This window comes from Fukomys damarensis, unplaced genomic scaffold (assembly GCF_012274545.1).
Source record: "Fukomys damarensis isolate Sample0158 unplaced genomic scaffold, DMR_v1.0_HiC HiC_scaffold_16, whole genome shotgun sequence".
NCBI classification, from domain to species: Eukaryota; Metazoa; Chordata; class Mammalia; order Rodentia; family Bathyergidae; genus Fukomys; species Fukomys damarensis.
The window spans coordinates 87,523,765-87,534,802 of NW_022900928.1; positions in this window are offsets into that span (position 1 = coordinate 87,523,765).

Here is an 11,038-nt window from a genome sequence, read left to right on the forward strand (position 1 = left end):
CGAGCGGCGATCCCGGGAGCCGACGCCTTGGGCTCGCAACTCCAACTTCAGCTGGGCTGGGGACGGCTCCGATTGTCTCCGAGCTGCGGGAGGTGCGCGCAGCCCCGCCGGTGGGAGGACTGGAAGTGTGTTTGGACGAAATGGTCCGGTGGCAACTTTGCCTGTAAATTGAGGAAGCTGCTTTGGTGTCGCGCAGTGGCTCGGCTGTCGTGGCTCTTCTGGGCGGCGTGGAAGATCCGCGAGTGTTTCTCAAGTTGTAGAATGGCGTGTCCTCACCCGGCTTATTGTATGTTGTGCTCTCTCACTGAAGTGCTGGTCGTGCAAGGGTGCTCTGGGACGTGGAGGAAGCCAGCACTGTTAGGGATAGGCTGTCTCTGGCTCAAGGGGAGTCCTTTAGCAGTAGTATTGTTATGTTTGGTGTTAAGTAGGAAAAATACGAGCGTTCATTGAGGCGTAGCGGGTCCAGAATGTGAGAACCCCAAACCCTCTGACCAAGCGAATGTAGCTTTTTCTGTTTGGCTATTCCTTTACTGTGAAAACGTTTCAGGGCCTTCCACAGCCTCCATATTTTGTTGCCAGCTCCTACCTAGCTGTGACAAATGTTGAGCGAAGGAAGTGCGGAATGTATACGTTATCTTAGCTGCTTTGTGATACAAAGTTAGGGTTTATTACTATTTGAATTTACTAAGGTCTGGTATAAAGTGGCGTAATTATGCCTGTATTAAGATTTGGAGAAGGTAGGTAGTTCTAAGTAACTGTAGACAGTTTCGCCACTTTTTTGTATCCATAAAGGGAACATAGGTTAAGCCTTGTTACGGTTTTACCTCAATTGCTTTCAATTTTCGCTGTATGGAATACATCATTTAGTCAATTTAAATTGACTAAACGTTAATTTGAGATTACTGTTAATTTTAGATTTACATTTAAAATGTTTATTTAGAAAGAGTAGATCTGTGCCATCATTCCCTGGCCCTACTGCACACAGGCAAGTGCATACACACACACCTACGTACATGGTCTTGCCCTACTGCTGGAACAAGCTCATTTTTTGTTTGTTCTTTTTTATTGAGTTTATTGGTACTTTTAAAGTATACGCAGTACAGTTACATTCATCACTGGGATCTTGTACCTTTGCATGACAGATCTTGGTTCTCCTTTTTCCCCCATACCCCTGTGCTCCCTTCACCCCTTCTACCCTCCCCTATTTACAAAGTGAAACAAGCTGATCTGTACATGCAGCTCCTAGGAATCTTGGGAGATAGCTTAACTTAGGGCATTTTTATCTCATGAGTGAGAAAAAGGAGGCTTTTTGAGAAGTCAAAAATTTCTAAGGAATGACAGTACAATCTTTTTTTGTTTTGGTACCGGGGATTGAACTCAGGGCCTTGCGGTTGTGAGGCAGGCGCAGGCACCACTGAGCTGACAGTATAAATTTAGTAAGACAGCAAAACTTTGGCATATGTTAAAAAAAATGTCAAGGTCTTAGAGTGTTTTAAATTTGGAAAGTAGTACAGCAATTTTTTTTTTTCCTGGAAAGTAAAATATAATGATAATTTTGATGGGTCCCAACTTCAGTGAATTGTTTAAAATTGTCTTTTGAATGGGTGGAATTTCCATTTGTGTTTTTTGTTTGTTTTTTGTTTTTGAGACAAGGTCTCAACATATAGTCCAGGATAGCCTTTAACTCACTGTGTATCCCAGGCTGGCCTTGAACTCACGACAATCCTCCTGCCTCAGCCTAAGTGTTGTGCCACCCTTTTGTTTTTAAAAACATGTAAATGGAAGTGAGTTTGTGGAAAGGAAAGCAAAGATGTGTTTTATTGTGTATCTCTACACTGGATTAGAATACTTGTAGAAAAGGCCTTGCAGCTAGTTGGTTAGTGAAGACCCAGAAAGTGAAATTGCTGTGTAACAAATGTAGTGTGGGTTTGTAATCAATGGAACAATGTGAAATTGCAAACAATCCACTAAAGAAATGAAAATTAATATTCTTTGTGAGATATAATGGAGATAAAGATTTTAAATTTTTCAGTGTTACTCAGATGGTCATTAACTTAGCAGGTCAAATTTGAGAAGATGCCTTATGGCACTATTTAAAAAGTGGATTGATTCCTTTGTCTTTGGATTAGGAAAAATGTAGCCATGCGCTGCCAATTACACTTGGGTTTCAGGTTTTTTTCCCTACTTTTTATGTTTTTTTGTACCAGGGATCGAACTCAGGACCCCAGCTCTCAGTTTTTAATAATTAAGTAAATAAGTCTTTTTTTTTGGTATTACAATTTTTGCTAGCTGATTTTTTGCCACCTTTAAAAGGCAGACTAGTTACTAGGTTTATGTTAACTATGACTTTAACACTGTGTTTATCTAAAATCAAGAAGTTTGAACTAAAGCTATTAATCTTAGAGGTAGAATTTGAAAAATAGGTATGTAAATAGGAATTTTCTGTTGCAGAAATGTCATGTGGAACGATGAAGTTTATGTTCGTTTATGAGTTATTCACAGTAAAGATATTTGGAATAGCTCAGTACTCTTTACCAGAGGTATGGTCTTAGACGTTGAGCAAGTGCATGTGCTGGAAAGAGGTGTTTTACTTCTACTAATTATTTTTTTCTTAATTTTAAGGAAACTTTTCCTAAAGGTTTGATTTTATTTTCTTCTCCATACTGTAAATTCATATTACTAAATAGGGAAGCCAAGGAATCATTCTGCCATATTTCTTACTAAGTTATCAAAGTTGGTGTTCAGGATCAGGTGGGTGTAGGGGTGGTGTTGTAGTAGCAGGTGATAAGGATAGAATTTCTGAGGCACTGTCCTTGGCCCTTTGAACCACTTTATTTTCAGAGGGCAATTACTATTATTAGAGAGCAATCTTGAGTGTTATTGTTGCAGAGAAATTAAGCACAGCCAATGATGTGTAATGCAAAAGAACCAGAAAAAAATGGCTATCTGGCCAGCAACTGTTGCTACTACATTTTGTTTTGTTTTGTTTTGTTGTTTTGTTTTTTTGAGACAGGGTCTCACTATGTAGTTGAGACTGACCTGGAACTCACTATGTAGCCCAGGCTGGTCTCGAATTCACAGTGATCCTCCTGCCTCAGCCTCCCGAGTGCTGGGATTATAGGCATGTGCCACCATGCCCAGCTTGCTACTACATATTTTTTAATTGCATTCTTACAGCAAAATTTCTCATTTCCATTGCTACAAACTTAAAGTAAGCAGTGAAAAACTCTTCGACAGGGCTGGTGTTGCAGGTCAAATGAGGTCCTGGGTTCAGTCTCCAGTATGGCAAAATGAACAAATTTAAAAACAACCAACCAACCTGTCTGCCAAAAAAACCCTAGAACAAACGTGGTCTGCAGTATATTACAGTATATACAATTTAGTGCAAAAAAACCCATATCATTATTGTTAGTGCTTTTTGAGATAATATAAGTTTGTAATTTAAATGATAGAAATTTGTAGTTTTTGTTATTTTTTTCAAGAGATTAGAAAAATTGGAATTTTTATTCATTGTTCTTCTCTGGCACTCAGTGTGCACTGAAGTGTTTTAATTTAATTGAAAAGCTGGTCCAGGACAGTTAGTTTTTTTTTTTTTTTTTGAGACAGAGTCTTGCTTTGTAATTCAGGCTACCCTTGAACTCAAGATGGTCCTCCTGCTTCAGCCTGCCTAGTGCCAGTGCTGGGACTCCTGGTGTGTGCCACCAGGCCCAGCTTGTTGGTCTTGCTATGTAGGTCAGGCTAGTCATGGGCTTACTATACATAGCCCAGGCTAGCCTGGAACTCAGGGAGATCTTCCGGCCTCAGCCTCCCGTGTGCTGAGCTCACATACATGCACAATCACGCCCATACATGCACAATCACACCCAGCTTGTTAGTCTTTCTTTTCCGTGTGGAAGTTGTTCTTTAACTTGATCTTAGTATTGTTTATTAACTCATGGGAATTTATTGAAAGCTGTGTTTTTTCTTTTTTGTCTCAGATAATTTTATAATGGTTATTATGAAAACTTGATAAAGGGCCAGGGATTTAGCTCAGTGGTTCCACTGCCTGCCTCTCAAGCACAAGGTCTGGAGTTCGATCCCCGGTACCAAAAAAAAACCCAAAAAGAACAACAACAAAAAACTTGATAAATATGGATTTCCATGTAAATTTGAGTGTCACTAAAGTTTATTTTCCCATTTTGAATGTTTTAATTTACACACTTTCCTGCTGCCCCCTTTAAATCTGTGCTTCCAGGTTGATAGTATGCAGGATGATAAGCCATATTGCTTATCTCTCTTTCCCTTGTATTTGCAAAACCATGTTTTATTCTCTTGGCCACACACAGATTTTTCTGGGCACATAGTGGTTGTCTAGTGCTTTATCTTTTAAATCAATTACAGTTTATGACTAAAGGGCTTCCATGGGACTTCCATGACCTTCCAAAATAAATATGGTTAGTTTTTAGATATAAAGAACATAAGGTACTCTATACACTCTTGCCTAGGAGAGATATGAGGTAGGTTGGATAGTATGAACTTTCTGATCATTGTGTATGTATGTGTCCCTTACTTTTAATTCTTTATTGTTTTGGCTTGTTTGTATTTTTTAATTTTAGCAAGCTGATTGATCCCTTTCTCTTCTCTTAAAATTTTCTTTATCAGGGTGGGCTGGGGATTTAGCTCAGTGGTGCTGTGCTTGCCTCCCAAGTGCGAGGTCCTGAGTTCGATCCCTGGTACTGGGGGAAATTTTTTTTTTTCTTTATCATATTTGAGCTACAGTGGCTATTTTCACAACTTTTTAGCAAGATAAGTTGCAAAACTTACCTAGTGAAAAGAGGATCAGCTCTTTTTATTATGGCCCCCACATATAAATATATGTTGGTGGTTCCTGTGAAAACATAGTAGAAGGACCATTCTTGAATTTGGAAGTGTCCATTTCTAATTGTAGATTTTGAGGGACTTAATAGCACAAATTGAGAGAAGCAGGAATGACACAGCTCTTTTTGCACTTTAGTATTTTAGAAATGGACTCATCTAATAGATGGGGAAATTAGACAGGAAAGTAGACGGTAGACTATTAGAGATGAGGAAGGGGATGAGGAGAGGGGAGGGGAGGAAAAAGGGACATGAGGGATGAAAACAAAGAGTATTATACGCGTGTACTAAAATGCCAAAATGAAACCTTTTTTTTTGTTTGTTTGAGACTGGGTTTTACCATGTAGTCCAGGCTGGCCTGGAACTCACAGTGATCCTCCTGCCTCATCCTCCCATTATTCTGTATTACTAATATGCATTAATGAAAAAAAGATGAGAAAACTGTTTTACTTTGCTTCTGCTATTTTATGAGAGCATGAGCTGTGTATAATGCATAGTTGTGAAATGGCTTGAGAAGTCTTCTGTTTTCTGTTTACTTCTTAACTTCCTAGATCTTTCACTGGCCCATGTTCCTCACAGAGAATTTAAGTGTTGGGAATCTGTTGGGCTGGACACTTGGCTCTGCAGGAAGATTGACTGTAGTTGAAAGGAATCCTCAAAGATTTGAAGGAAGATACACCTTGAAGGATTGGTGGGATCTAGCCAGGTAGGGCGAGAAGAAAGTAAGTGTTTCGTTGAGCACCAGGAATAAAGTTAACTGAGAAGAAAAGTTAGAAGGTAACATGATGGAGTGTGACTAGAACAGATGCTTAATGTGGGGAATGGGCCAACGCTGTGATGGACCTTGAGTGGCAGACTGATGAGTTTGGGCTGTAGCCTTTAGTCCAAGGGTTATCAGCTAGGACAGACAGGTCCTTAAATGAGGTGCAGATTGCTTGCATGATCCTGAATGACTGCTGGGGAGAAAGTGGTATGTAAAAAAAAACCTTGGATAATCTTAAGACTACGCCCTTTTTAGGGTGCAGCCAGGGTACCAGTTTGCCTTCAGGTTGCTATGTGAGAAGTTGTTCATGGATAGTCTGGTTTTTCAGCAGAGGCAGAAACTTGGGCTTTTATTGTATTGTATTGTTTTTTTTTGTTGTTTTATTTTTTTGAGACAGGGTCTCACTATGTAGTTGAGACTGACCTGGAATTCACTATGTAGCCCAGGCTGGTCTTGAACTCACAGTGATCCTCCTGCCCCAGCCTCCCGCGTGCTGGAATTACATCTGTGCGCCACCATGCCCAGCTGTATTTATTTATTCTAAAAATATTTTTGGTGGTACTGGGGATTGAGCTACATCTCCAGCATTGAGGAACCCCCACCCCACCTTTTTTAAGAGACAGTTTTTTTTTTTTTTTTTAATACAGGGTCTCACTATATAGTTGAGACTGACCTGGAACTCATTATGTAGGTTAGGCTGGTCTCAAACTCACAGCCATCCTCGTGTCCCAGCCTCCCGAGTGCTAGAATTACAGGTGCGCCACCACTCCTGGTTTAGAAACAGTTTTAGTCTCTAGTTGCCCAGGCTGGGTTTGAATTTGCAGTTCTTCTTCCTCAGCCTCCCATAGTGCTGGGATTACAAATATGTGCCATCACACCCAGATGAAATCTCTTGACCCCTCCCCACCAAGGTCTCTATATGTAGTTCAGGATGGTTTTGAATTTGTGATAATACTCCTGCCTCAGCCTTCTGAGTGCTGGAATTATAGGTGTGTGCCACCATGCCCTGCTTGATTTTTTTTTTTTGTTATTTGTTTGTTTGTTTGTTTTCCCCTCTTGTCCTTTCTGAGGTAGTCTTGGGCAGTGTAGTTTAGGCTGATCCTGAACTCACTGTGTAGTTCAAACTGGCCTTAAACTTGTGATTTTCTAGCCTTAGCCTTTGAAATGCCAGGATCATAGACATGTGCCACCATGCCCAGAAAGTGTTTTCAGTTAATATGCCTGGGTTATTTTCTTTCTTTCTTTTCTTTTTTTTTTGGAACTATAATGGGAATGGCATTTTTTTAGGTTATTTTATTTCTAAAGTTTGAGATTTCAGGCAAATATTTGCTGTCCTCTTATATACGGAAACCTTATAATTTTTATTCTGTGTAGCATTTTATGTATTTAATTGAATGTAGGCATTCAAATAGTTAATGATTAGATGATAGCTGTTGTAGAAAAACTACCTTAGTAATAAACACGAAGAAAAGAGTTACCTGGAGGCAGAGGTAATGTGCTGTTGCAATAGTTGTAGTGTGAGGTAAGCAAGGCAGAGGGTAGATTGGTGATCTGGATAGGAATGATGAGAGATCCCAGGAGGAAGTTTTGTTTTTATTTTTATTATTTTGGTTTTTTTGAGACAGGTCTCCCTTTTTAGCCCAGGTTGACCTCGAACTCGTGGCAATCCTCCTGCCTCATCCTCCTGAGTGCTGGGACTATGGGTGTGTGCCACCATACTTGGTTTCCAGGAGGAATTTTGAAGTTTTGGTAGAGATGAATAGAGAGTAGTAATGTTCAGGGAGTCAAGTGTGGTGGTGAACGCCTGTAGTCCCAGTACTCTGGAGGCTGAAGTAGGAAGATTGCTGCAAGTTCAAGGTCAGCCTGAACTACTTATCAAGACCCTGTCTCATAAAAAAAAAAAAAAAGTCTGGGGATTTAGCTTGTGGTTGGTGCCTGCCTTGCAAGCAAGCGCAAGGCCCTGAGTTCAATCTCCAGTACTGGAAAAAATTGTCAACAATGAAATATCTATGAATGGATTGCTATGTAGGCTCCCCCAAGCCCCAGAGTTTGCACATGCTAGGCAAGTACTTTGTCACTGAGTTACACCCTCAGCCCTTACTATGCATTTTTTTTTTTTTTTTTTTTTTTTTTTTTTGTACTGGTCCTTGCGTTTGCAAGGCAGGCAGCAGAACCACTGAGACAAATCCCCAGCCCTCTACTGTGCTGATTTATCAAGACAGAGAAACAGATCTTAGGGTATGAAAGTGGGAGAGTGTCTGGTGCATTGTTGACTTGAACACAATTTTGGGACTACAAAGGAATAATTTTTGTACTTATTCTGTAAAAAGCACATAACCTATACTATTTATTTTGTGCAAAGGAAGAGATTTGGAGAAAGGTTATGTAGTAAATATACTCTAAGGGAGTATATACTTTCTAAAGTATTTCTGCATTAAAAAGTCCTAGCAATTAAAATACTGCTTTACAAATGAGATAAACTAAATTCTGCGGGACAGCATGGATTCTGGAGCTCTGATTATCTGGATTCAAATCCAGTTTCCATGCCTTTTAGCTGCTTAACTTTGGGCGAATTACTTAGTTTTGTGCCTTGATTGCCTTTTCTATGAAGGGGGTACAATAGTATACCTAATTAGGGTTGTTGTGAATTTTATATATGTAGAATTTTAAACAATGTCTGCCACAAACTGTTAAAAGGTGCTATTGTGTGTGGAGCCAAGTATGGTGGCACATGACTATAATATTCTTTATGTTAAAGTTTTAGGTTGTTCTACTGGCATTGAAATATTTTAGTAAGGCCAGCTTTTTCTCATGTCAGACATATATACAGTCATAAAATATAAAATTGAGAATTACAAGAGTATTTAGTCTAATCTCTTTTTATTATGGACAGTTGAGCCCAAGAGAGTTTAGAGCATGTTAAGGTCATACATCAAGGTCTTTATCTGTATTGTAACTACAGGAAGACATAGTATAGTAGCTGGATGTGGTAGCACATGCTTATAATCCTAGCTACACAGGAAGCTGAGGAGTTTGGGGCCAGCTTGGGGAACTTAGTGAGACCCTATCTCAAAATTAAACTGGCTGTAGCTGTTCTTGAGTGGTAGAGCACTTGCACAGTTTGCATACAGCTCTGGGGTCCACCCCATATGGCACCACCAGTGATCCCTGTCTGATAGCCATGCTACTTAGAGTGCAGAGTGCTCTGCCCTTGTATCTTCGCTAGTCTTGTGATTCACTTTAACCAGTAGTAATGACATACTTGGTTGGCTAGGTTTGGATACAAGCCTTAAGAAGGCCATGCAGCTTTTACTTTTGCTTTCTTGGTAGCCCTGAGTTACTGGCATGAACGAGGTAGATTCATCTGCTGGAGGAAGAGGAGTTCCTAGCCTACAGGGAAAGAGAGGTCTGACCATCCCAAAGTCACAGTAGAGTTCAGGTCCTAGTTCGCCTGCCTGTTGAAGCTGATCACAAAACTAGTAAGAAGAGTTGAGGAACCACTCAGCTGAGCCTGGCCCAGGTTGCAAAATCATGAATACAAAAAATGCTTGTTTTAATCTGCTTTGTGTGGGGTTTTACAGCAGTATATAATAGAAGCAGATGGTTTTGTGAGTTGAGACTCCATGAACAATGTTTAAAAATGTTTAAAAATTATTATTTTAAAAATATTTTTCTGAGGTACTAATTAAACAAGGCTGCCCCTAACTTTGGCTCTTACTTCCCTAAAGCATTTTCAAAAAGAGATGGGCTGTTATTATTGAGGAGTTTAAATGGTATTAAAAGTACAGTTATCACTGTAGACTGTACCATAATTAGGTAATATAATAGAAAGATAACAGAATTCTGAATATCAACCTGAAGAAGTATTTTACTTTTTGGACTTATTCAGAGGGCCAATATGTGTGTCAGTACTGTATCATGGACTCTCGTTCAAAGACCTGGATTCTAGTTCTAGTTCTGGGTCTCTTGCCAACAGCTGGATGTATGAGTGAATTTTGACCTAAAGTAATAGAAAACTAGAGTAATAGTGACTGGAACAGTGTACATATCTCTTTCACATCAAATTTTGGAGGGGAGGAGCTAGGTTAGTGTGGCATCTAGGCACTGCAGAGTCGAGAGGGACTTGCCTTTTATCATGCTGCTCAGGCATTTGTAGGGTATGGGTTTTGCCTTAAGATTTTATGGTTGCTGAGTCCCAGTTACTACACCTGTGTCTCATGAAGCACACTAGTGGAAGAGGAGATCAAAGGCACAGTCTCTCCCCTTAAAACACCTTCAAAGAAGTATCATATGTTTTAACTTGTGTATGATTGACTGGAACTTAGTCACAGTATTCACCTGGTCTGTGTAGCTGCAGAAGAGGCTGGGAGTCTCAGCTGCCCATACTGCTGCTTCCTGTACATTCAGAGGCCGCTCACTACCAGCATGAATGGATAACAAGCAGCAGCCAGCAGTTGCTACCACTTTGAGCAGTTTCTGTCCATGGATTTCTTGTGTGAGAATAATTATATTGAATCATTTGCGGTGGCAGATAGTTTTGTAATGAGGGTCAGCCCTGTTTGTTTGGCAGTGACATCTTTCAGTGTGCTATTGAATCCTGAGCCTCTATTCATTCTCATTCCCCTGTGCTAGGGGTTAAATCCAAAGCTTCATTCATGTGAGGGACATGTGCTGAGCTACATGCCTAGCCCTAGCTTTTGACCTCAGTATAGTGAGGAAGTAATAGAAGTATTTATTTGGGGAAAGAGGGAGGTAACGGTGTATTCTGATTTATATATTGCCTCTAAGCCTTCTTATGTGCAGCTACTTCAAGTTTTGTAACTTTTTCATTAAAAAATTCAATTCTCCTAATTTTGTCTTGTGCTAGGTAGGGATGGAACCCAGAGCTTCAAGCATGCTAGGCAGGTGCTCTACCACTGAGATACACCTCCATTCTCTACTGCTAACTTTTGGGTGACTTTTTCTCTTTAAAGATATCATATATGCATTTTAAATATGAACAGTTTGCTAGAAACCCAGAGTTCCTGCTTTGTGCAGGCCATTCTCAGCACTGGAGTGATGTAGAGAAATACTAAGCTTCTTTCATGTTGGGTCTGAATATTTAGATTGTGCTGTGATAACAATGATCCCTACTTAGTGGCTTTCATCAGCAAAGGTTTATTTCTTGCCCATCCTATGGATGGGCTTTGGAACTCTGCTCTCATGTCTGCACGCAGGCCAAACGAAGCATCCCCTCTGTCCTTATACCATTGCTGAGATAGGACTGGTAGATTGTGCTCTTGCTCTTAGAAACAATTTTCAAAAGTGGCACATATCAGTTCTTTTTGATACAGCAATGCCTAGCTTCAAGGGAGCGAGGAAGTGAAATTCAATCATGTTTTCTGGAGAGACAACTGGAAATATTTGGTGAAGAACACAAGT